This window comes from Bombina bombina, chromosome 2 (assembly GCF_027579735.1).
Source record: "Bombina bombina isolate aBomBom1 chromosome 2, aBomBom1.pri, whole genome shotgun sequence".
Lineage (NCBI taxonomy): Eukaryota > Metazoa > Chordata > Amphibia > Anura > Bombinatoridae > Bombina > Bombina bombina.
In genome coordinates this window covers 696,822,365-696,850,010 of record NC_069500.1, presented here as the reverse complement: position 1 = coordinate 696,850,010, position 27,646 = coordinate 696,822,365, and the positions used below count along the sequence as shown (strand labels likewise).

The window sequence follows — 27,646 nt, the reverse complement described above, 5'->3', positions numbered from 1 at the left end:
CAGCCGCGACTTTTCCATACCGCAGATCCCCTTACGTCAATTGCGTATCCTATCTTTTCAATGGGATTTTTCTAACTCCGGTATTTAGAGTCGTGTCTGAAGTGAGCGTTAGACATCTAACGACAAAACTCCAGCCGCAGGAAAAAAGTCAGTAGTTAAGAGCTTTCTGGGCTAACACCGGTTCATAAAGCTCTTAACTACTGTACTCTAAAGTACACTAACACCCATAAACTACATATGTACCCCTAAACCGAGGTCCCCCCACATCGCTGCCACTCAATTACATTTTTTTAACCCCTAATCTGCCGACCGCCACCTACGTTATACTTATGTACCCCTAATCTGCTGCCCCTAACACCGCCGACCCCTATATTATATTTATTAACCCCTAACCTGCCCCCCACAACATCGCAGCCAGCTACCTACAATAATTAACCCCTAATCTGCCGACCGCAAAGCGCCGCCACCTACGTTATACTTATGTACCCCTAATCTGCTGCCCCTAACACCGCCAACCCCTATATTATATATATTAACCCCTAATCTGCCCCCCTCAACGTCGCCTCCACCTGCCTACACTTATTAACCCCTAATCTGCTGAGCGGACAGCACCGCTACTATAATAAAGTTATTAACCCCTAATCCGCCTCACTAACCCTATAATAAATAGTATTAACCCCTAATCTGCCCTCCCTAACATCGCCGACACCTAACTTCAATTATTAACCCCTAATCTGCCGACCGGAGCTCACCGCTATTCTAATAAATGTATTAACCCCTAAAGCTAAGTCTAACCCTAACACTAACACCCCCCTAAGTTAAATATAATTTTAAACTAACGAAATTAATTAACTCTTATTAAATAAATTATTCCTATTTCAAGCTAAACACTTACCTGTAAAATAAATCCTAATATAGCTACAATATAAATTATAATTACATTGTAGCTATTTTAGGATTAATATTTATTTTACAGGCAACTTTGTAATTATTTTAACCAGGTACAATAGCTATTAAATAGTTAAGAACTATTTAATAGTTACCTAGTTAAAATAATTACAAAATTACCTGTAAAATAAATCCTAACCTAAGTTACAATTAAACCTAACACTATACTATCATTAAATTAATTAAATAAAATACCTACAATTAAACCTAACACTACACTATCAATACATTAATTAAATACAATACCTACAAATAAATACATTTAAATAAACTAAAGTACAAAAAATAAAAAAGAACTAAGTTACAAAAAATAAAAAAATATTTACAAACATAAGAAAAATATTACAACAATTTTAAACTAATTACACCTACTCTAAGCCCCCTAATAAAATAACAAAGCCCCCCAAAATAAAAAAATGCCCTACCCTATTCTAAATTACTAAAGTTCAAAGCTCTTTTACCTTACCAGCCCTGAACAGGGCCCTTTGCGGGGCATGCCCCAAGAAGTTCAGCTCTTTTTCCTGTAAAAAAAACATACAATACCCCCCCCAACATTACAACCCACCACCCACATACCCCTAATCTAACCCATACCCCCCTTAAATCAGCCAATCAGAATATTCCTACCTTAATTCCGATTGACTGATAGAATCCTATCAGCCAATCGGAATTCGAGGGACGCCATCTTGGATGACGTCATTTAAAGGAACTGTCATTCGTCGTTCAGTCGTCGGCCAGGATGGATGTTCCGCGTCGGAGGTCTTCAGGATCCTGCCGCTCCGCTCCGGATGGATGACCATAGAAGATCCCGCTTCGATGAAGACTTCAATCGGATGGAAGACCTCTTCTGCCCCGCTTGGATGAAGACTTCAGCCGGATCATGGACCTCTTCAGCTCCCGCTTGGATGATGACTTCAGCCGGATCATGGACCTCTTCAGCCCCCGGCTTGGGCTTGGATCAGGACATCGAAGGAGCTCTTCTGGACCGATCGGTGAACCTGGCAGGGTGAAGACAAGGTAGGAAGATCTTCAGGGGCTTAGTGTTAGGTTTATTTAAGGGGGGTTTGGGTTAGATTAGGGGTATGTGGGTGGTGGGTTGTAATGTTGGGGGGGTATTGTATGTTTTTTTTTACAGGCAAAAGAGCTGAACTTCTTGGGGCATGCCCCGCAAAGGGCCCTGTTCAGGGCTGGTAAGGTAAAAGAGCTTTGAACTTTAGTAATTTAGAATAGGGTAGGACATTTTTTTTATTTTGGGGGGCTTTGTTATTTTATTAGGGGGCTTAGAGTAGGTGTAATTAGTTTAAAATTGTTGTAATATTTTTCTTATGTTTGCAAATATTTTTTATTTTTTGTAACTTAGTTCTTTTTTATTTTTTGTACTTTAATTAGTTTATTTAAATGTATTTATTTGTAGGTATTGTATTTAATTAATGTATTGATAGTGTAGTGTTAGGTTTAATTGTAGGTAATTGTAGGTATTTTATTTAATTAATTTAATGATAGTATAGTGTTAGGTTTAATTGTAACTTAGGTTAGGATTTATTTTACAGGTAATTTTGTAATTATTTTAACTAGGTAACTATTAAATAGTTCTTAACTATTTAATAGCTATTGTACCTGGTTAAAATAATTACAAAGTTGCCTGTAAAATAAATATTAATCCTAAAATAGCTACAATGTAATTATAATTTATATTGTAGCTATATTAGGATTTATTTTACAGGTAAGTATTTAGCTTTAAATAGGAATAATTTATTTAATAAGAGTTAATTTATTTCGTTAGAATAAAATTATATTTAACTTAGGGGGGTGTTAGTGTTAGGGTTAGACTTAGCTTTAGGGGTTAATACATTTATTAGAATAGCAGTGAGCTCCGGTCGGCAGATTAGGGGTTAATGTTTGAAGTTAGGTGTCGGCGATGTTAGGGAGGGCAGATTAGGGGTTAATACTATTTATTATAGGGTTAGTGAGGCGGATTAGGGGTTAATAACTTTATAATAATAGCGGTGCGGTCCGCTCGGCAGATTAGGGGTTAATAAGTGTAGGCAGGTGGAGGCGACGTTGTGGGGGGCAGATTAGGGGTTAATAAATATAATATAGGGGTCGGCGGTGTTAGGGGCAACAGATTAGGGGTACATAAGGATAATGTAAGTAGCGGCGGTTTACGGAGCGGCAGATTAGGGGTTAAAAATAAAATGCAGGTGTCAGCGATAGCGGGGACGGCAGATTAGGGGTTAATAAGTGTAAGGTTAGGGGTGTTTAGACTCGGGGTACATGTTAGGGTGTTAGGTGCAGACTTAGGAGGTGTTTCCGCATAGCAAACAATGGGGCTGCGTTAAGAGCTGAACGCGGCTTTTTTGCAGGTGTTAGGTTTTTTTTCAGCTCAAACAGCCCCATTGTTTTCTATGGGGGAATCGTGCACGAGCACGTTTTTGAGGCTGGCCGCTTGCGTAAGCAACTCTGGTATTGAGAGTTGAAGCTGCGTTAAAAATGCTCTACGCTCCTTTTTTGGAGCCTAACGCAGCCTTTATGTGGACTCTCAATACCAGAGTTATTTTTATGGTGCGGCCAGAAAAAAGCCGGCGTTAGCTACGCGGGTCCTTACCGACAAAACTCCAAATCTAGGCCACTGTCTGATAAAATTATTTTAAAAAATTGGATTAAAAGTTATAAGGGCTCAAAGATATGAGGTTCCAGGTGTTAGAAAAAAACGGCAGACATAAACTGCAAAGAATTACTTGCAGGTGCCACAGATAGTTTTGTCAAAAAACTCGTCCCATATTTCCATCCTCTTCAAGACAGTCCAGTATTTGAACAAGTTGGGAGGGACAAAATCAAAGAACCTTTCCAATATTACCAAGAAATTTTCCCACTTTTTTCTGGACAACAATATTTAGGCCACTTCTTTGGGTTGGGGCTCTCTGTTTATTTCAAATTCCAGCGATTGGAGACTAAACAAATCTATATTTTGTTTGATCTTCAACCTCAAGGGTACTTTTTCCATAGATCTATTTGCTTCTTGTGTCAACTGTCAACTCCACCCTTTCTTCAGTTGGCCTTCAGACCCTGAAGCACTTGCAAATCAACACCTTTCTTTAAACTTGGCCTCTAATGGGAGCTTATATCTTCTCCCCCTTTTTCTATGATTTCCAGAACTCTTTACTTTTAGTTGGAGGAATTTTCTATCCATCCTACTCATGACTCCATTATTAATTACTTATTTGAATAGAAACGTATTTGAAATATACATGTTTTGTCTAAAATGCTTGTAGTAAAAGTTATCACTGTTTTAGTGTTAACATTTTTCTCTGCACGTGCATGTGAAGAATAACTAGATATTTTCAGTGTACCAGCATTTTGAATACTGCAGCTGTTCAGAGCACCAGAGAGGCTTGCATCATGTCAGCAATTAACAAACTGAGCCATTACCAGATGGTACAAGCATGGTGCATACTTAAATACACATTTGAAACAGCTATAGCTTTTATTAAAAACATTTTTGCTAATACTTGTATATTACAAAAATGCTTCTATTTAAAACTAAAATGCATTCATGTGGATTTCAATTTTGGCTGGAATGTCCCTTTAATCACTCAGCCAGATCCCTTCATCAAGAATACTGGGACCCTGGAACTAGGAAATGTTATCGTTCTGCATGGTTCAAGTGGCCTAGCTGGTGCTTACAATGGTCTTTGGATCTGGTTTCAGCATCTGTAAATGAAATTATTAACTACCTCCCACATCTTTTTGATTTTGGTCTGGCATAAAGATGTATTAATTTGGCTCATTTTGATATTTCAGCTGGTCATTCCTTATTAGCTAACTCCCCTGTAGGTAAACATCCTAATCAATGCAAATTAATCAAAGCCATCAGACTTTCTTTGCTCTCTCTCTCTCCCCCTCTCTTTTGATAGATCTCTCCCCCTCTCTTTTGCGCTCTCTCTTTTGCTATCTCTCTCTCTCTTGACCCCCATACAAGGCACTTATGTTCCGCTTAAATAAATGCATGTCACAAGAAGGTGGGGTTCTAAAGGCCGAAGCTTGTTTTATTGAACACCATGAATATTATATCAATAACATTAGCAAATAGTCAGTTAATCATATCCATAAAACCCTGGGGTGCTTGCCCATCCAGAACACATGCCGGTCCTACCACTAAGAAGGGCATGCCCCATTGTATAAAATTCTATGCTGCCAATCAAACAGGAGGTACCAACAATCTACTATGATCAAAACAACCACAAAATAGGCAAACAACCCCCGCCACCCCCAAGCTGCGACATACCGCTCAAACCACATAGAAAAAGGGGAGGGCGGGAGCATTTCCTTGCATGTTCTGGTCGCCATTCACTGCTCCCAGTCATCCTCTTGATTCACTCTGCAATAGCCAAGAAAACAGCTCCTAACAAGCAGCCACAGTAGAACAAGTGAAAGCCACCTGCCGTTCAACGGGTTCCGCCATTCCGCTGTTTGCAGGAAAGCAGCAGCTTCTCCTCGCATGGTCTGATTCTGAACTGCCAGACTTCCGCTACATTCCCCTGCCTACACTCACGAGGCCCATCCTACTGGCCCTCATTTGACCCCTTCACTTGGCCTCCATGAGGGTCACAGAATCCTTTTCTCAATTTTCTCCTTCAGGGTTCCTCTTGACCCCTATACTAGGCACTTATGTTCAGCTTAAAAAATGCAGTTAATCATATCCATAAAACCCCGGGGTGCTTGCCCATCCACTACACGTGCCATTCCTACCACTAAGAAGGGCACACCCCATCGTATAAAATTCTCCCCTGCCAATCAAACAGGAGGTACCAACAATCCACTCTGATCAAAAACCACCACAAAATAGGCAAACACCCCCTGCCACAGCTCGACACCATGTAAAAAAAAAAGGAACCACCGCAAAACCCACCAATACCAAATCTTTCTAATAGACTGAAACTACCTAAAACCAATTGCATAAGAACCAATCAACATGAATATGAAACCCATCCAACTTATCAAACCATTACCACAGAGGCAGAAACACCAAATACAACCCAAATGCCAAACTGCCACCGCTACAGAACTACTCTTAAAGGGACAGTCCACTCAAACATTCTCCTCCCCTTTTACTCACTCCCACTGATCCACATCACCTGCTGGAGTGTATCAAATTGTTCACAAGTATTTCCATTAACCTTATATTGGCATTTGAATTAGTTTATTAGCCTGGTATCCCCTCCCCTCCTGACAATTCTTGGCCTTGAGGCCAAGCCATGTTAACCTATGCCTGTAGAAGAAATACACTCCCAGTGGGTAAAGAGGAGATAGGGAATAAAATGTTAATATTCTATTCTATAGTCTGTCCAAGAAATGGTGAATGGTTGATGTGCAGATATAAGATTACGAAGCATGTAAATTTATCCTATGTGATAAAATGAAATTTGATTATACCTACAAGCTCAACCCGATTTATTAGGATGTACGCAGGCATATTCCCCAACTGTAAAGAACATGAAAATTTGAAATATTAAAGCAAAGAAATAGTTCTTTAGATATCTCATCCGCCATAATCAACTATTGGAAAACTAGGGCACCTTCAAATGGAATACACCAACCCTCCATATTAACAGAGCCGTGAGCCCAAAAAAGGGGGGGACCAACACCCAATGTTCCCCACCAACACCCCTTAAAAAATATAAACTAACACCTCACCAGCCACCTCATGAGAGCGTAAGCTTCCCCCAGCCAAATTAAAATTAGCCACTATAGGTCCCCATCGCACCCCGAGCCAAAAACCACCTCTGGGGGACCACCACAGACACCCATAACCCAAATAAACAACCAACCCAACCCACAGCTCCCAGCATATTCCATCCAGAAGCTTTTAGCTTTGTCCACACATGCAACTTATAAAAGTGCCATGTTTGGTAACTTCCAACAACAGACAAACATCCCATGCAATGAACAAATCGCTATAAACAGCACCACCCAATTAATTTCTCTTGAATGTTGAACCTCCTGTATAGTGCTGCATAATCACACTGGAAATAAGGATTCTAATAAAGTTAACATAACACAAAGCACCCTATGAGACTTATGCTGTTATTCTGACTACCTATGTAAGAATTGGAGAAGGGATAACTGAAATGTCAAGATTCCTACTAATACTCAAAATCATAACAGCAACAATAATCATAGCAAAGATGGGAAGCTGAACGGCATATAAAATTCTGGAATCAAAACAATACTATGAGCTAGGAGCCAGGAAAAAACATTCAACAACATGGCTTCCAACAAGAGAACACAGAAAATGCTTCCGCATCTACAGGGAACTGGCCTAAATTTAAAGGGACATGAAACAAGATGGGATAGAGCCAAAATAATATAATATGTACTTTACCTGCAAATTTATACTGCAAAGCCTCGTCATTAACCCTTTCTGTTTCATTTCGGAATTGTAAAGCTCTAACTCCCCCCACACATTTCCTTTTATGGCTGTAACTATAGCCACCTTTGTTTTAGTAAAATTCAGAAGTGAATAGGGATTATCTGCTGGAGCATGCCTAGAAGCTGTGAACTCAGTTGAAATACACTGCCTCTGACTAAACACTGATAAGGGGGGTGGAGTTAGCTACTCCAGACAGCACCGCTTTGTAACTAATTTTCCTTATTTTGAAAATTATTTTAAAATACTTGCCAGCAATTTTTTCTTTTTTTGCAACTATTTTTCCTTAATTTGCCCCTTTAGGATATGCACAGATCTCAACCTGTTTTATGGCACCTTGAGTCAAATTTCTTTGCTGGTGCTGCCAAAAAGATTACAAATCCACTTCACCAAGAATATATTTCTGAAAAGGCATGAAATAGAAACTGGAAATTAAAGAAAATTAGAATATTTTATACTTCCCAATATTTTCAAAATAGAGCTCAAACAGGGGTGAAACAAACGAGCAGCACAACAAAACCTGAATGACCAAAATCAAACACATCACATGGCAAATGCATATACAAATTAAAACATACAAACACAAATATATACGGCCTACCTTGTATGTAAGTACATGGGAAGCATATGAACATACATAGCCACCTAAATACGCACCTATAAATACATATATATATATATATATATATATATATATATATATATATACAAAACAGGAAACTAAATAAATACATATAGATACACATAAAAACAGGAAACTAAATAAGCCATACACCCAAAATCCCACACCCTGAAATAGCCAAAGCAATCCCGGCTGAATTCCCAATCATAACCACTCGAACCCAAGCAAAGAAGAAGAACTGAGTCAACATGAATACATCTAAAACCAAACACCCACATAATACAACCAATAAGGGTTTCGACATGAAGCTCACCTCAAACCTTCGAAAAAGCCTAATCACATTAAACCTTCGAAAATTACCACCAGTAAGAACATTTTTTTTATACAAAACAGAATACATACACATAAAAACCCACAATATAAATACACATATGTATAAACAAAGCTACAGGCCAAACCCCACACATACACCCACCATCCATGCACCAAATAATCTATATTCATAGCGGTCTTAAGAAGAAAAAGAAACCCCGGAAAGTTGGAAACCACAGACCAAATATGAAGATACATATAACACACCTAAATTGATCCCAAGACTTGTAAAGCAACTCATGACACATCTTTATGCCTCCTGCAGCTCTCACCACCTAACTTTTATGGTACACTCTGCCGTAATTGTTTTAACAATTCCCAAGGTGTTGAGTCTATAATTGTAGACTCTTTATATAGTCACTTATAGCTCCCCTTTTGCAGTATCTGCTCCTGAAATCACCTACCATGAATGCAAGACCTTGCACACCCCCTGTTCCCCAAACTACGCCCCCTACCACCCTGCAAGCTACCTATGACCTGACCTATCAACTTGCCCCGAGAACCTGACTCCTACTTGAACACCTTCACTCCACTCACTGAACCCACCATTGAAATGCCGAGATTATATACTGCCCCCAAGTAAGTCCCTTAGGAGCCAACAAGGATTAAATCTCCCCAGCCAAAACCTAAGGGTTAAATACCCCCCGCACCCTTCCCCCCATGAAATGCATGCCAAATGTCCAGAAATTGAGTCCCCACCACTCACCTTCAGGAATCCCTAATGTAAACCCCAACTCTAAAACCTCCAAGCTGCTGCCGCCCTCTCAACTTTCCCACCTAATTAACAACTTCTGCTTCTCCATTTCACCCCAGCCTGCACATTAATGCACCTACCATCTATCCACCCAGAAATCCTAACCGGCCGTCCAACCATCCCCAAGCCCTCTGCCCCAACCTATAATATTTACAACAAGGAAAGCCTCCCAACCAGCCATACCCTGCTGTGTCTCCTCAATCCCCGCAGCCCAGCTGCCACCTTCTGCATAGGCTCCATCCCATGCGGAATCCTGTATGCATGCCAACAGTCCTGATGGGGCCATACTCCATTTCACGTGGCTACCCTGCGGGCGCAAAAGAGTAAACAGGCACAGCCTGTCTGACCACTGCTCCAGCAGCACTGTGAAAGAGCAACCCCTAAAACAGTTCCTTGACCACACTGCAATGAGCTGAGCCACGCTGCTGTAAATACAGCTCCTTCAATTTGCAGCATCTGCCATCCGTACAAGCTCCAGCCCACATGGAGTCCTTTAAACAAACAGTCCGCCATCTGTCCCGCTATGGCCATCCCCCCCACATGGCCACTAAGCCGGTGCCATAAAGTAACAGACAAAGCCTGTCCGTCAACTGCTCCCTCGGCCCAGTGAACCTCGGCCTTGTCCATCCCGTACAATAAACACTGTACCTGTCCCTGTATGAGCCTATACCCGCCGTCACCTGCAGAACTCAATGCTAACACCTCCTTGCCACTGATTGGTGCTACCAGCCCCCCTGCTGATCGTCCCCGGATTAAACCCTACAGCATGCTGAGCCACACTGCCGTATACACCGCTCCTGCCAGCTGAACCTAAGCCTCATATCTGTTCCTGTGGCTATGCTGGCGCCCGGGGGGCCCCATCCCTACACTACTTACCTGCAACCCCAGCAAGCTAATAGCCCACCGCCTGCACCTCCGGACACCTGTCGCGCTGAGTATTACCACTCCTCATCTTCCGATCATCCGCACATCACCGCTCCCAGTCCTACACCTGCCAGCCTCCAGCTTGAAGCTTGCCATAAAATGGCTTCTGCCCACTGCCACTGAAGGCCGGGTAAGATCCACCTGCCGTTGCCACAGGTCCTGCCATGCAGCTGTGCGAAGGGAAGCAGCAGCTTCTCCTCGCATGTTCTGGTCACAATTTGCTGCTCCCGTTCATCCTCCTGATCCGCTCTGCAATAGCCAAGAAAACAGCTCCTGACAAGCAGCCACAGTAGGACAGATAAAAGCCACCTGCCGTTCAATGGGTCCCACTATTCCGCTGTGCTGCGCTGATCCTGAACTGCCACACTTCCGCTACATTTCCCTGCCTACACTCACGAGGCCCAACCCCTTCACTTGGCCTCCATGGGGGTAACAGAACCCTTTCCTCAATTTTCTCCTTCAGGATTCCTCTTTCCCCCCTCTCTGTTCCTCTGTCCCCCCTCTCTTTTGCTCTCTCTCTTTTGCTTTCTCTTTCCTCCTTTTGCTCTCTCTCTCCCCCTCTCTTTTGCTCTCTCTCCCTCCTCTCTTTTGTTCTCTCTCTCCCCCTCTTCTCTTTTGCTCTCTCTCACCCCCTCCTCTCTTTTGCTCTCTCCCCTCTGTTTTGCTCTCTCCCCTCTGTTGCTTTCTCCCCCCGCCTGGACCATGCCCACTTACCACGCCTGTCTGTCTGTCAGTCATGCCCCGTCACAACGCACCCGGTCACGCCCTCATCACAGCACACCTGTTCACGCCCCATCACGGCACTCCCATCCGGCCATGCCCCCTCCTCGGCAGCTTCCGAAAAACACTTTATCTGCTGTTCAATGCCAGGCACTGCGCATAACTGCATCTGACAAACATACCTGGCCTTTTATTATATAGGATATATATATATATATATATATATATATATATATATATTTATATACAGGGAGTGCAGAATTATTAGGCAAGTTGTATTTTTGAGGATTAATTTTATTATTGAACAACAACCATGTTCTCAATGAACCCAAAAAACTCATTAATATCAAAGCTGAATAGTTTTGGAAGTAGTTTTTAGTTTGTTTTTAGTTATAGCTATTTTAGGGGGATATCTGTGTGTGCAGGTGACTATTACTGTGCATAATTATTAGGCAACTTAACAAAAAACAAATATATCCCCATTTCAATTATTTATTTTTACCAGTGAAACCAATATAACATCTCAACATTCACAAATATACATTTCTGACATTCAAAAACAAAACAAAAACAAATCAGTGACCAATATAGCCACCTTTCTTTGCAAGGACACTCAAAAGCCTGCCATCCATGGATTCTGTCAGTGTTTTGATCTGTTCACCATCAACATTGCGTGCAGCAGCAACCACAGCCTCCCAGACACTGTTCAGAGAGGTGTACTGTTTTCCCTCCTTGTAAATCTCACATTTGATGATGGACCACAGGTTCTCAATGGGGTTCAGATCAGGTGAACAAGGAGGCCATGTCATTAGATTTTCTTCTTTTATACCCTTTCTTGCAAGCCACGCTGTGGAGTACTTGGACGCGTGTGATGGAGCATTGTCCTGCATGAAAATCATGTTTTTCTTGAAGGATGCAGACTTCTTCCTGTACCACTGCTTGAAGAAGGTGTCTTCCAGAAACTGGCAGTAGGACTGGGAGTTGAGCTTGACTCCATCCTCAACCCGAAAAGGCCCCACAAGCTCATCTTTGATGATACCAGCCCAAACCAGTACTCCACCTCCACCTTGCTGGCGTCTGAGTCAGACTGGAGCTCTCTGCCCTTTACCAATCCAGCCACGGGCCCATCCATCTGGCCCATCAAGACTCACTCTCATTTCATCAGTCCATAAAACCTTAGAAAAATCAGTCTTGAGATATTTCTTGGCCCAGTCTTGACGTTTCAGCTTGTGTGTCTTGTTCAGTGGTGGTCGTCTTTCAGCCTTTCTTACCTTGGCCATGTCTCTGAGTATTGCACACCTTGTGCTTTTGGGCACTCCAGTGATGTTGCAGCTCTGAAATATGGCCAAACTGGTGGCAAGTGGCATCTTGGCAGCTGCACGCTTGACTTTTCTCAGTTCATGGGCAGTTATTTTGCGCCTTGGTTTTTCCACACGCTTCTTGCGACCCTGTTGACTATTTTGAATGAAACGCTTGATTGTTCGATGATCACGCTTCAGAAGCTTTGCAATTTTAAGAGTGCTGCATCCCTCTGCAAGATATCTCACTATTTTTTACTTTTCTGAGCCTGTCAAGTCCTTCTTTTGACCCATTTTGCCAAAGGAAAGGAAGTTGCCTAATAATTATGCACACCTGATATAGGGTGTTGATGTCATTAGACCACACCCCTTCTCATTACAGAGATGCACATCATCTAATATGCTTAATTGGTAGTAGGCTTTCGAGCCTATACAGCTTGGAGTAAGACAACATGCATAAAGAGGATGATGTGGTCAAAATACTCATTTGCCTAATAATTCTGCACTCCCTGTATATATATATATATATATATATACACATACATAAGTAGCAGGTGTCCCAGCACTCCAGCCTTGTCAATGTGTCAACCACCTGGGTGCAATCCTCAAAGTTCATATACAGTTAAGTTTGGAAGTGAAGGGCACTCTCAGGATATTTTGAAGAACCACAAAATGTTTTTATTTGGAGTCACAACAAGTCATCAAGGACAAAGTTGACGTTTCGGCTCATATCAGAACCTTCTTCAAGACAAAGAAAATCTGTAGAACAAAAAGAGAAATACATATATGCAAACAAATTATACAAACTGCAGTGAGAACAAATACCCAACACCATTGTTACATTGAATTAAAATCATTAAAAGGACAAACCATAACTCAAGACTAACAGAAGAGGCCATGATAAACACACAATAGCAATACCATCAATTTAAATGTAAAGAGCAGACTGATGTGAAGCCACCCCGGTATTAAAAAGAATAACTCGACTACATATCGACTTGTGTAAAACACTGCAGTTTGTATAATTTGTTTGCATATATGTATTTCTTCACTTCCAAACTTAACTATATATATACATATACATATATATACAGTATCTCACAAAAGTGAGTACACCCCTCACATTGTTGTAAATATTTTATTATATCTTTTCATGTGACAACACTGAAAAAATTATAATTTGCTACAATGTAAAGTAGTGAGTGTACAGCCTGTATAACAGTGTAAATTTGCTGTCCCTTCAAAATAACTCAACACACAGCCATTAATGTCTAAACCGTTGGCAACAAAAGTGAGTACACCCCTAAGTGGAAATGTCCAAATTGGGCCCTATTAGCCATTTTCCCTCCACAGTGTCATGTGACTCATTAGTGTTACAAGGTCTCAGGTGTAAATGGGGAGCAGGTGTGTTAAATTTGGTGTTATCACTCTCACACTCTCTTATACTGGTTAGTGGAAGTTCAACATGGCACCTCATGGCAAGGAACTCTGAGGATCTGAAAAAAAGAATTGTTACTCTATATAAAGATGGCCTAGGCTCTAAGAAGATTGCCAAGACCCTGAAACTTAGCTGCAGCACGGTGGGCAAGACCACAGCAGTTTCACAGGACAGGTTCCACTCAGAACAAGCCTTGCCATGGTTACCAAAGAAGTTGAGTGCATGTGCTCAGTGTCATATCCAGATGTTGTCTTTGGGAAATAGATGTATGAGTGCTTCCAGCATTGCTGCACAGGTTAAAGGTGTGGGGGGGTCAGCCTGTCAGTGCTCAGACCATACGCCGCACACTGCATCAATTTGGTCTGCATGGCTGTTGTCCCAGAAGGAAGCCTCTTCTAAAGATGATGCACAAGAAAGCCCACAAACAGTTTGCTGAAGACAAGCAGACTAAGGACATGGATTACTGGAACCATGTCCTGTGGTCCGATGAGACCAAGATAAAGTTATTGGGTTCAGATGGTGTCAAAAGTGTGTGGCGGCAACCAGGTGAGGAGTACAAAGACAAGTGTGTCTTGCCTACAGTCAAGCATGGTGGTGGGAGTTTCATGGTCTGCATGAGTACTGCTTGCACTGGGGAGCCTACAATTCATTGAGGGAACCATGAATGCCAACATGTACTGTGACATAGTGAAACAGAACATGATCCCCTCCCTTCAGAGACTGGGCCGCAGGGCAGTATTCCAACATGATAACGACCCCAAACACACCTCCAAATCGACCATTGCCTTGCTAAAGAAGCTGAGGATAAAGGTGATGGACTGGCCAAGCATGTCTCCAGACCTAAACCCTATTAAGCATCTGTGGGACATCCTCAATTGGAAGGTGGGGGAGCACAAGGACTCTAACATCCACCAGCTCCGTGATATTGTCATGGAGGAGTGGAAGAGGACTCCAGTGGCAATCTTTGAAGCTCTGGTGAACTCCATGCCCAAAAGGGTTAAGGCAGTTCTGGAAAATATTGGTGGCCACACAAAATATTGACACTTTGTGCCCAATTTGCACATTTCCACTTAGGGGTGTACTCACTTTTGTTGCCAACCGTTTAGACATTAATGGTTGTGTGTTGAGTTATTTTGAGGGGACAGCACATTTACACTGTTATACAGGTTGTACACTCACTACTTTACATTGTATCAAAGTGTAATTTCTTCAGTGTTGTCACATGAAAAGATATAATAAAATATTTACAAATATTTGAGGGGTGTACTTTTGTGAGATACTGTATATATATATATATATAATATATATATATATATATATATATATATATATATATATATATATGTGTGTGTGTGTGTGTGTGTGTGTATATATATATATATATATATATATATATATATATATATGTGTGTGTGTGTGTGTGTGTATATATATATATATATATATATAAATATATATATAAATACAGTATATATATGTATATATTTACCAATACAAAATTATTTGCACTCTCTGGACTTGTAACAAGTGAATATATATATATATATATATATATATATATATATATATATATACATATTTAGACATATGAATGTAAAAAGGCAGGCCTTTTTTTCTAACACCCGAGACCTCATATTTTGAGCCCTTATTGTGTTATTATGATTGTAACTGTACTATTAAATTAATTTTTTATGTTTATTCCCACTTTTTAGTGGATCCAGAGCTCTAAAGTCACGCTATCCCAACACACGTTAAATTCAATTGTGCTCAACCAAATGCATTTATTTTCAATTTGTAATATGCACGCTACTTCTGACGTGCGCAAAGAGCCGTGATATTCCCCTTTTCACTTGCGTGCAACAGTTAGCACGCCACTTGTAATCTAGCCCTTCATTTCTTATTTATTGCTTACTGACTGTATGTTTTAAGAATTTTGAGACATCATACTACTGAATCATTCAAAGTGGATCGGTCCCTGAAGATTCTTTATCGCCAGTCAATACTCCTACTTCAAGATGTTTTACTTATGAACCCTTCACAATCTTGCTACATTGTTTTTATTTTCTATTTGTTTCTGGGACTTAGTTTTTTAGGTCTTTTTAAACTTTTTTCCTCTATGTCTTCTTTTTTCTTGCAATTCAGAAGAAAGAGGGGGTTCACTAATTGTTTTTGTCCAGTAACTCCATGCTGATTGGTTGTTTTCCACAGTTACAGTCAAAAGTATATTTTCCTTGCCTACTATTCTCCTGTTATCTCTGTTTACTTGTTGTACTTTATTCTAATACTGTATGTATTATTGCTGTATGGCTGCAGTAAGTAATAAAAGAAAGTTAATGAAAAATATTTTTTCCATGCCTTTAAATAAAAAGATGATTATGCTGACACTAAACCTGGAATAATCAGAATTAATCCTAACTGCATGTCCTCACCACAAATAACTAGTGGCCATACAACTTCAGCACAAAAACAATCTAGAACTCCCTCTAAAAACTTCCATCTCTTAAATCTAAATTTTCTTAAAAAATAATTTCTACTAATAGACCTCCAGTACCCCTAAAATGTATCCATGTCCTGAACTCTTTAATTATAAAAATGATAAAATGACTAAAAGTATGGGATTTATGAAAGTGCGAGCGGACATGATACAATGGCCTCTATTTATCAAGGTCTGGCAGACCTGATCCGACAGTGCGGATCAGGTCCGCCAGACCTTGCTGAATACGGCGAGCAATATGCTCGCCGTATTCAGCATTGCACCAGCAGCTCACAAGACCGCTGCTTCATAACTGCTGTTTCTGGCGAGCCTGCAGGCTCGCCAGAAACACGGGGCATCAAGCTCCATGTTTACTTGAGGAAACAGAGTGGTTAACTCTGAGAAACGCGTAGCGTGTTTTACTGACTGTTTTTATATGATTCATTGATTTTTATAAAGTTCCTTTTATCCACTGAAGTCTCCTGTTGTTTTATTGGAACATCCTGCTGGGCCACTGCAATATACCCAGCAGGCTGCATTAGCACTATAGTGTGCTTCCCACTGTGTGAGTATTCTTCCAAGGGGAGTTGTTAGTGGGAGAATTTAAAGCTAACTGATCTGCACTAGGAGTCGCCCTCTATATATCTTCCATTTCTATTGATAGATAGGCCCCATTGTAGCATGTCATGTCCGCTGCACATCCATAAATGCCGACAGCATACGTTGTTGGCATTTATCATTGCACAAGCACTTTTTGTGAACTGCTTGTGCAATGCTGCCCCCTGCAGATTCACGGCCAATAGGCCCCTAGCAGGGGGTCTCAATCAGCCCGATCGTATAGGATCGGGCAGATTGATGTCCACAGCCTCAGAGCAGGCGGACAAGTTATGGAACAGCGGTCTTAAGACCGCTGTTTCATAACTGCTGTTTCCGGTGAGCCTAAAGGCTCGCACGGAAAAAGGGGCATCAAGCTCCATTCGGAGCCTAATAATTCGGCTCCTAAGTGTTTAAAGTAAAAAAAGATAAGTTTGACAAATAATTATTAAATTTACATTAACCAAACTCCATTTTCTAGTGTATGCTCTTCTATTTTCCCAGGTCAGCCCCAGTGATTGTCCTTGCATGCTCTGCCTCCTATTATAAATATATCAGATCAATCAGATGATTGATGAAGGGACATCCTGTTGTTATTTTTTGAAGAAAGTGTTTTATCTAATTTAAAAAAAAAAATACTTGTGAAGCATTTTAAGGGGTATGTGTCTGTACTGCATAACAATGCAAATTTTGCTAAATGCTGTTTGTAGAATTAGCTGGGGATAATAATATTTGCTCACACTAGAATAGGGGCATTGCCCCTGATTTCATGTCGACTTACAGCTGTTTTCTTTTATGAAACCACTTTTAAAAACTTACAGTACATCTATTCTTTTCCTTTTTAAATATAGCATATAAAATGTATTAGCGCACTGTGCAACTGGATATTAAATGATATATGTACAATATCTCTAGGTACTAAAATGAGCACCGTATTCAATTTTGACTGTCAAACATCAAATTTCACAAATTCTCCAAAGAAAATCATACTGCCTTTGGGGTTTATTTTTGGCATCTATTTCACAGTTTTATAACTAATATTGGTTAAACCACTTGAGCATAAGAAGATACTTTCTTTTATGTCAATGTTCTTATTTTTATGTATGTTACACAAATTATCACAGTTTTATCTATTTTCCTGTACATCCTAGTAAAATTCAATAAATGTAAAATTAAAAAGCGGTTACAGACAAAATGAAAAATGTTACCCAACTTTGAGAAACTATATGCTACTTGTACTTTTGTTAGATTTGTATATGGGAATTCATTTATTTGATGGATTGTCTTGCTTAAAAAGTTTTCCACTGGGACCGTTTCTGTACACACCTGCAATCTGTGTAAAAAATGTCAACTGCTTTTCCTTATTGGAAATGGACTCAATGTACTGAACCAGATCAAATCACCCACACCTGCCTCAATAACAAACTTAACGGCATTTTTTTTTTTTTGTCTAAAAGTTTTGTCTTTAACACTAAAGTAACTGAAAGTTACCTTGTAAATTTATAAGACAAATTTAAATGACAGCTTTTCACAAAATCATTAGCATAATGGCTGGAAACTGTCTACGGTATACATGGTAATCTACAGACACAAGCACATGAACAAATGAAAAATATGTCTTAGCTTTAGCAAATATCTTTGTCATTAAGGCTAAAAAGCATAGTTTTAACTTCTCTGAGGACATTTTAGCTGCTGGCTATAGCGTTGATATGTTCATTTTGGGATTAGTCCACATAGCTTTGGACAAAAGAAATAAAATACAAGACACATTATATATTCTTGACAGTTTATTTTACTGGCTGCTTAAATGGAAAATGTTACCACACATTTTACAGGGCAATCTGCTCAGTTTAAAAGCAAATGGATAAATGCTTTTTTAATACGTGTGCAATCTAAAGGACAGGCTAAAGAGAATTTCCTCTTTTTTTTCTGTCTGAGACAATACTGATCAGTTAAAGGGACACTAAACGATGGAAAAAAGTTAGCATAAATCTCTATATCCATATTTATTTTTTATATTTGTAATTGGCTTTGCGTGTCATATTATTACTGTTTTCTAGATATTCTGCTTAAAAAAATTATTGATTTCCAAACCCACCGTTATAAGATCAATTTTGAAGAACAAATCATTCTTGATAACCTGAGTTATCAAGATGTCTGACTTCGTCTGTACTGCGCATGCGCAATCTTTCTTACACGTCATCCTATACGTCAAGTAGCTTGATTTGGGTAAGTGAGGAATCGAAGCGGCAATCTGCGCATGCGTGAATGCCCGTATTGTATTGCGCATGCGCCGGGTGACGGTAAGATGCGATAATGATTTGGGTAAGTGAGGAATCGAAGCGGCAATCTGCGCATGCGCGAATGCCCGTATTGTATTGCGCATGCGCCGGGTGACGGTAAGATGCAATAATGATATGCAGGAAATCGCAGTGTGATTGGAGACTGATTTTTGCATTGAATGCACTATACACAGGGGTTTGGCTTTGATGACGTCTTTTCCAAAATGTAATATAACATTTTATTCTGCTTCTAACACTCGTTTTAATGTCAAAGTGGGTACGTTTTGATAGTTGAGGTCTGTAGATACGTTTGTGATAATTTATTAATAATGAAAAATTCAAAGTTTTGGAATCCTTTAATGGGATTTACAGATTATGGGTTAGATTATGAGTGGCGCGTGAGTGATAAGGGGTTTATCGCGACACTTTGGGTGTGTCGGAAGTAGAGTGTGTATTATGAGTTGAAAGTAAATGTGTTCACTTGAGCGCAATTGAATTTAACGAGCGCCAGGTTAACATTACTTTAGAGCTCTAGTTAACAGTTACACAAGACAAAAAAGTTGCTCAAAACACATCAAAAATACATTGTTACACTCATAATAACACTGTCTAAAAGAAATTATGTTAAAAAAAATTTCAAAAAATGTATAAGGGCTCGACGAAGATATGAGGTTTCAGGTGTTATAAAAAAAAGGCAGGCAAAGGGCTTTAAGATAGACATGCACACATATACATACATGTCTAAAGATGGATATGTGTATATATATATATATATATATATATACACACTAGTCCTAAAGCCCGTTCACAGGGGACATTTTTTGCAGTACAGCGGTCCCACCCCTTGATCTCTCTCTCCCCCTCTCTTTTGCGCTCTCACTCGCTCCACCTTTCTTTTGCTGTCTCTCTCCCCCCTTTCTTTTGCTCTCTCTCTCCCCTCTCGTTTGCTCTCTATCCCCCCTCTCTTTTTCTTTTTATCTCCCCACTCTCTTTTGCTCTCTATCTCCCCACTCTCTTTTGCTCTCTCTCCCCCCTCTCTTTTGCTCTCTCTCCCCCTCTCTTTTGCGCTCTCTCTCGCTCCACCTCTCTTTTGCTCTCTCGCTCCCCACTCTCTTTTGCTCCCTCTCCCCCTCTCTTTTGCTCTCTCTCCCCCTCTCTTTTACGCTCTCTCTCCACCTCTCTTTTGCGCTCTCTCTCTCCCCCTTTTTTGCGCGCTCTCTCCCCCTCTCTTTTGCTCTCTCTCTCTCCCCTCTCTTTTGCACTCTCTCTCCCCCTCTTTTGCGCTCTCTCCCCCTCTCTTTTGCACTCTCTCCCCCCTCTCTTTTGCACTCTCTCTCCCCCTTTCTTTTGCGCTCTCTCTCCCCCTCTTTTGCTCTCTCCCCCCTCTCTTTTGCTCTCTCCCCCCCTCTCTTTTGCTCTCTCCCCCCTCTCTTTTGCTCTCTCTCCCCCTCTATTCTGCACGTTACCCTCTCTTCTGCTCTTCCCTATCTCTTTTTGTTTCTCCCCCTCTCTTTCTATTTCTCTCCCCTCTCTGTCACGCCGACCACACCCAGTCAAGCCCCCACCACACCCGACCATGCACGGTCCTGCCCACGCCAAGTTTCATGGCAAACTCATGCTATCTCTTCTGCGCATGACATCTTCGGACAAACACACTTGGCCTTTAATATAATAGGATATATATATATATATGTCTAAATAGGTATACATATGTATTTATATGTGTATACATGTATTTACAAAGATACACATCTACAAAGATATACATATGTACATATATATGTATATATATATATATATATATATATATATATATATATATACAAAGAGTGCAGAATTATTAGGCAAATGAGTATTTTTACCACATCATCCTCTTTATGCATGTTGTCTTACTCCAAGCTGTATAGGCTCGAAAGCCTACTACCAATTAAGCATATTAGGTGATGTGCATCTCTGTAATGAGAAGGGGTGTTGTCTAATGACATCAACACCCTATATCAGGTGTGCATAATTATTAGGCAACTTCCTTTCCTTTAGCAAAATGGGTCAAAAGAAGGACTTGACAGGCTCAGAAAAGTAAAAAATAGTGAGATATCTTGCAGAGGGATGCAGCACTCTTAAAATTGCAAAGCTTCTGAAGCGTGATCATCGAACAATCAAGCGTTTCATTCAAAATAGTCAACAGGGTCGCAAGAAGCGTGTGGAAAAACCAAGGCGCAAAATAACTGCCCATGAACTGAGAAAAGTCAAGCGTGCAGCTGCCAAGATGCCACTTGCCACCAGTTTGGCCATATTTCAGAGCTGCAACATCACTGGAGTGCCCAAAAGCACAAGGTGTGCAATACTCAGAGACATGGCCAAGGTAAGAAAGGCTGAAAGACGACCACCACTGAACAAGACACACAAGCTGAAACGTCAAGACTGGGCCAAGAAATATCTCAAGACTGATTTTTCTAAGGTTTTATGGACTGATGAAATGAGAGTGAGTCTTGATGGGCCAGATGGATGGGCCCGTGGCTGGATTGGTAAAGGGCAGAGAGCTCCAGTCTGACTCAGACGCCAGCAAGGTGGAGGTGGAGTACTGGTTTGGGCTGGTATCATCAAAGATGAGCTTGTGGGGCCTTTTCGGGTTGAGGATGGAGTCAAGCTCAACTCCCAGTCCTACTGCCAGTTTCTGGAAGACACCTTCTTCAAGCAGTGGTACAGGAAGAAGACTGCATCCTTCAAGAAAAACATGATTTTCATGCAGGACAATGCTCCATCACACGCGTCCAAGTACTCCACAGCGTGGCTTGCAAGAAAGGGTATAAAAGAAGAAAATCTAATGACATGGCCTCCTTGTTCACCTGATCTGAACCCCATTGAGAACCTGTGGTCCATCATCAAATGTGAGATTTACAAGGAGGGAAAACAGTACACCTCTCTGAACAGTGTCTGGGAGGCTGTGGTTGCTGCTGCACGCAATGTTGATGGTGAACAGATCAAAACACTGACAGAATCCATGGATGGCAGGCTTTTGAGTGTCCTTGCAAAGAAAGGTGGCTATATTGGTCACTGATTTGTTTTTGTTTTGTTTTTGAATGTCAGAAATGTATATTTGTGAATGTTGAGATGTTATATTGGTTTCACTGGTAAAAATAAATAATTGAAATGGGGATATATTTGTTTTTTGTTAAGTTGCCTAATAATTATGCACAGTAATAGTCACCTGCACACACAGATATCCCCCTAAAATAGCTATAACTAAAAACAAACTAAAAACTACTTCCAAAACTATTCAGCTTTGATATTAATGAGTTTTTTGGTTTCATTGAGAACATGGTTGTTGTTCAATAATAAAATTAATCCTCAAAAATACAACTTGCCTAATAATTCTGCACTCCCTGTATATATATATATATATATATATATATATATATATAGTCTCTGAGGAAGAAGGACACATTTACAAGCCTTTGAAACGCGTTAGACGAATAAGAAGAACGGACTGATTTAAACACCGGAAGCCCTGGTGTTTCTTTACTTCTAAAGACTTTGACTTTGCCTTTGACTATTTAAAAAGCGCAAGAATCCATTACGGTGTATGCAGAGAAGGACATTGCCTCTGTACTCACCATTTTATTTAAAAGCTTTGCCAATACCTCATATCGTTGAGGATTTAAAGTGTAAGCACGCATTTGTGAGAGTGTGTGTTGTTCAGCAATAAAGCGTGTATGTTTTTAAAAAGACAATATCACACTATTTGAGTCTCTTTTTTCCACATATATATGGTTGGAGAATTCTACCACACTTCCAGAGGAACCATACTTAAAGAGGCTGAGGGAATACCCATTGCTGATCCACTGAAGTTTCTCTCACACCCCAAGAGGAAAGCTCTGTTCCATAAGAGGAATCCTTTGCTCTGCGGATCACTTACCTCATAAGATTGAGGTTTGTTCTTGTAAGTTTGCAATTTGCACATACCCACTGCTACTAGTGTTTTTTTTTATACATTTTAGTTTTATGCAATATTTGTTTATACTCTATTTTTGTGTATACTAATACCTGTGTTTTGTCTATATGAATTATTTGTTGTATCCTTATATGCATTTATCTGCCTAAGATTATATCCAGGGATTTAATCATTCATTCTGTAATCGATAATATATATACTGACTCTGAGCAACCAGCGCTATTTTATCCCTTTACATGTCCTCTTGTTCATCCATATTTGTTTGGTAGGTGTTTTATGATAGAGAGAGGGAACACTTCCCTTTCTTGTTTAAGTTTCAACTCTTCTTAAAGGGACAGCTGCTTTAAGGTTGGGTTTTTGTTGATTGGGACTTACTTCCTTCTAGTATATATTTATATTTTTATATATATATTCCTTTCTGGCTCAGCGCCCTCATATATTTTTCTCTTTCAGTTATATATATATTGTATGTATATGTATTTCTAAATATATATTGCTATATATATCTGTATGTATGTATTTATATATATATATATATATAGGAGAGTAAAGTAAGATTAACCGTAACCATCCAAAATATCCAAAAAATAAGAAATAAATAAATAAATAAACAAAATTCTAACTCCAGAGGATAAAAGTTCATAAACCAATTGGCTAGCAAGTAAACGGATAACAGTTCAAAAGGCTGATCAAAATGATATCCATCAAATATCCCCTATACACGCTCACTGTACACTTCTGATAGAATGCAGCATACTTCAGGGCTCTTGAGAACAGCAAGGGTACATATACTTTCAAAGCACACAGACATCAGATAAACATCAGGGGGAAACCGTGTTCCCAAGAGGCACTACCGCCTCAACTCACCACCACAGGGGGGCACCGATTATCCTTGCTTCTCTGTGTGTTAGATCAACGTCCTTGGAAGGCAGATTCCCAGAGCCCACTGATCAAATGATGCAGCATCTTCGGCAGAGCGTCACACTATGCGGGAGGGGGTGTGTTCTGGTCCTCTCTCACCATGTGATGTCCATGGACCAATCCAAAGCAGGATATGCACTTGCTTGAAAAACCTCCGGGAACTTTGGAGCTTAGTGTCCTTAGACCATTGCTGCAGCCCAGATATAATAAACAGCCAGGAAAGGATTATGCAGACAATGGTCAATGAAAGTTAAAACTTAGTCTTTATTGTGCAAAACGTAAAAGCATTCCAGGGGTCAGCACAGGCACACAACAACAAAAAGGTCCGCTAACATGTTTCGGCCTTCAGGCCATAATCATAGCTAAAGGACTATGCACCTGTGTTTCTTAAAAAGCTCTCATTTGCCCTCTCCTTTAACTTCAAATAATCATATTAATATTATGTGTATTGTGTGCACTATGTGGGGTGCAAACATACTACTATTATGCGCCTGTAGTGTTCTAAACTGTAACACTTTATACCTGCTAATATTGTTCATTCACTTGTTTTCAACCCAGGTTTATTACTAAGTCCTAATTACTGTTAACATCATCCCTATGTCCAATTTTGATATCTTGAAGTCTTAAGTATTTAAGTCACTATATACATCCAGTATTATATGGTGTATTTTAACACCTATATGGTACTGACTCCTTTTCTCATTCTTTTTACATCCTCTTCCTTGAAGCTCATGATATTACAGTTTTCAAGTATCTTATATGCTGGTATTTTAGGTTCTTTGGATTCTTAATATTTGGTTTTTAAGCTGTATATATTCCTAGGATATAACATGTATGTTGGTGACATTAATTATGTTGGTGACAAACTTTTGAAATTTTGCCCAAGGGATTACAATGTATTATGGTTCTTGTGGATCATTTATTGCATCTAAATTAATTGTACTTATATGTGCATTAGTATTGAACATTGTTTATATACTATTATTATTATTAAGCTCACACATTGAATCCAATTTTCCTGCTTAAATAACACCTTTATATATAGCTTGTAATGCCATTTATTTAGTACTTAACTGTTCAGACATATAATAGGCTATGTACATATATATGTAAATTAATGTAGGTTCTCATAGGGTTAACCTCCACACAACATGCCTTTTTGATTTTAACCAATCTGTGTGATTCTGATGCTTTTTAAGAAACAGGTGCATAGTCCTTTAGCTATGATTATGGCCTGAAGGCCGAAACATGTTAGCTGACTTTTTTGTTGTTGTGTGCCTGTGCTGACCCCTGGAATGCTTTTACGTTTTGCACAATAAAGACTAAGTTTTAACTTTCATTGACCGTTGTCTGCATAATCCTTTCCTGGCTGTATATATATATATATATATATATATATATACATAATATACATATTTACATTTATTCATTGCAAAAGCACTGTTGATTGCAACCCAACCCCCAAGCTACAAAAAAAAAATAAATAGAAAGACAGAAAAAATAAACACATTATTCAAAATAAGAAAATATAACCTAATCCCTATGAAAATAAAAAGCCCCCCCAAAATAAAAACACCCCCTAATCTAAACTACCAATAGCCCTTAAAAGGTTTTTTGTAGGGCATTGCCCTAAGTTAAACAACTTTTACATTAAAAATAAACAAAGTCCCCCCTAACAGTTCAAATCAGCCAATAAGATTTCAGTAGCTCTCATCCTATTGGCTGATTTTGAAAATTTCAGCCAATAGAAATTCAAGGTACCCCAATAAAAATGGGGTACCTTGACATTTTTCTTTAGTGTGCGGCGGAAGATCGCATGAAGAGGAACCTCCACGCCTTCCCGGAGGACCGCCACCGAGGTGCGCCACCGCCGCCGATGACTGCCACCGAGGATCGCCTGGGAAGACCGCTCCGGACCTCCGCTCTGCACCACCTTTGCTGTGAATGAAGATGATGGACCCGCCTGGAAGAAGACCTTCTCCACCGGACTTCAGGAACCATGAGTACCTATTTGGGGCTTATTGTAATGTAGTTTATTTTTATTGTAATTAAGGGGTTAATTTAGGGGGTGTTAGGTTAGGGGGCTTAGTCATTACATTAGTTTTCTGCGTTGTGGGGGTTGGCGGTGTAGGAGTTAATAGGTAAATTAGGTTTAATGCATTGTGGGGGGTTGGCGGTTTAGGGGTTAATAAATGTATTAGGTAGTTTGCGATGTTGGGGTTTGCGGATTTAGGGGTTAATAATTTTATTAGGTAGTTGTTTTTTCTTAATACTTCGTGCGGGCGGTTAGTTTATTTTTTTCTTAATACTTCGTACAGGCGGTTAGTTTTTTTTTTTTTTAAATACTTATTGCGGGCGCTTAGGTTTCCTTTTAATACTTATTGCATTCGGTAATTTTTTTTTTTTAATACTTATGGCGTGCAGTTAGGTGTTTTTTTCATACTTATTGTGGGAAGTTTTTTTTTTTTTGTAATGCTCCATTTGCCTTCGCTGGATCCCGGTGGATTCCGAAAATGGCAGGGTAGTGAAAGAATCCACTGGTGGATTCCTTCACCACCCTGCCATTTTCGGAATCGACCTGGATGAAACTTTGCTGCATCCAGGTGAATTTTTTTGGCTGTGTGCGCAGTCAAATTCTGTTGGCTGCCTTGAGCTGCCAACATTCCTTTGAGGATGCGTGCGCAACTGCCGATGGCGACAGACATTACAAACGCAATTATAGTACAGATATCTATTTATGTGTGTATATATGTCTGTAAATACATATAAATACATAAATACATATGCATTCTTTAGAGATGTGTATGTATGTATCACTATGTTAAAGCCTTTGCCTGCCTTTTTATTTCTAACATCTGAAATCTCATATTTTGAGCCCTTATAACATTTATATGCAATATGTTTTTGAATAATTTTTATTAGATGGTGTTATTATGAGTGTAGCTGTACTTTGTAATGAATTTTTTATGTGTTTTGTGACACTTTTTTTCTTGTGCAAAACAGTTAACCAGAGCTCTGAGTTCGTGCTAAGCTGACAAATAGTAACTTTAATTGCACTCAAGGAATCACGTTTCTGTTTAACTTGTAATACGAGCACAATTTAACCTGCACGCAAACAAACGTGGAAACCCGATATCGCTCATGTGCAAACTTTTGCGCTCCATTTCGTAATCTGGCCTTAAATCAGTATTGCTTAAAATGTGCATTTTTTTTTTTACATAATTTTTATTTCATAACATTCAAGACAATGTTGAATAACATCATTGATACAGCATATAAAAAACAATAATAATGAATAAAGAATTCTTAAGGACCCTCATTCTTTCCATGAGTAGAAGAAAAAAGAAAAAAAAGTGTGCATGTGAAAAAAAATGTGAGAATATGAAAGTACATAACTGATATGTGTATGTGAATGTAGGGAGAACGGTGTGATGAATAAAATTGTGAGTGCATGCAACAACAAAAGAAGGTTGTGTGTGAAGTGATAGGTGGATATAATAGTGCATGCCTTATATGTATATCTGAATGTGAGGCAAAATATGTGATAAATGAAAGTATAAGACAATGTCAAACTAAAAAAAAATGGTGTATGGAAAGTGAAGGGTGGATATGGATGTGCATAACTAATGTTTGACTGTGAATTAAGGAAAAGTCATGTGATAAATGACATTCACCTAGATTATGAGTTTTGCGTTGTGTTTTAAGACTGAAAAAATGGCCATTTCAGCGTTAAAACCAGACCGCAGCCATTACGAGTCTTGTCGGTATAGCTGTACCGCAAGCCTTTTAGCCTGTAACGCAACATCAGTCCCGCACTCAAAAACATTAGCGCTGCCATTACAAGTTTTGCTGGTGAGGCTAAAAAGCTTGTGTTACACCCTATACTGACATGATCCATTTCACAATCTGAGACCAATAGTT

At 39.6% G+C, this 27,646-nt stretch overlaps 1 protein-coding gene across 1 annotated transcript in view; it reads right to left on the bottom strand.

Moving 5' to 3' along the window:
- GRIN3A (glutamate ionotropic receptor NMDA type subunit 3A) overlaps positions 1 to 27,646 on the bottom strand; it is a 754,984-nt gene that overhangs the window by 194,425 nt on the left and 532,913 nt on the right. The gene's annotated exons all lie outside the window — the stretch shown is intronic.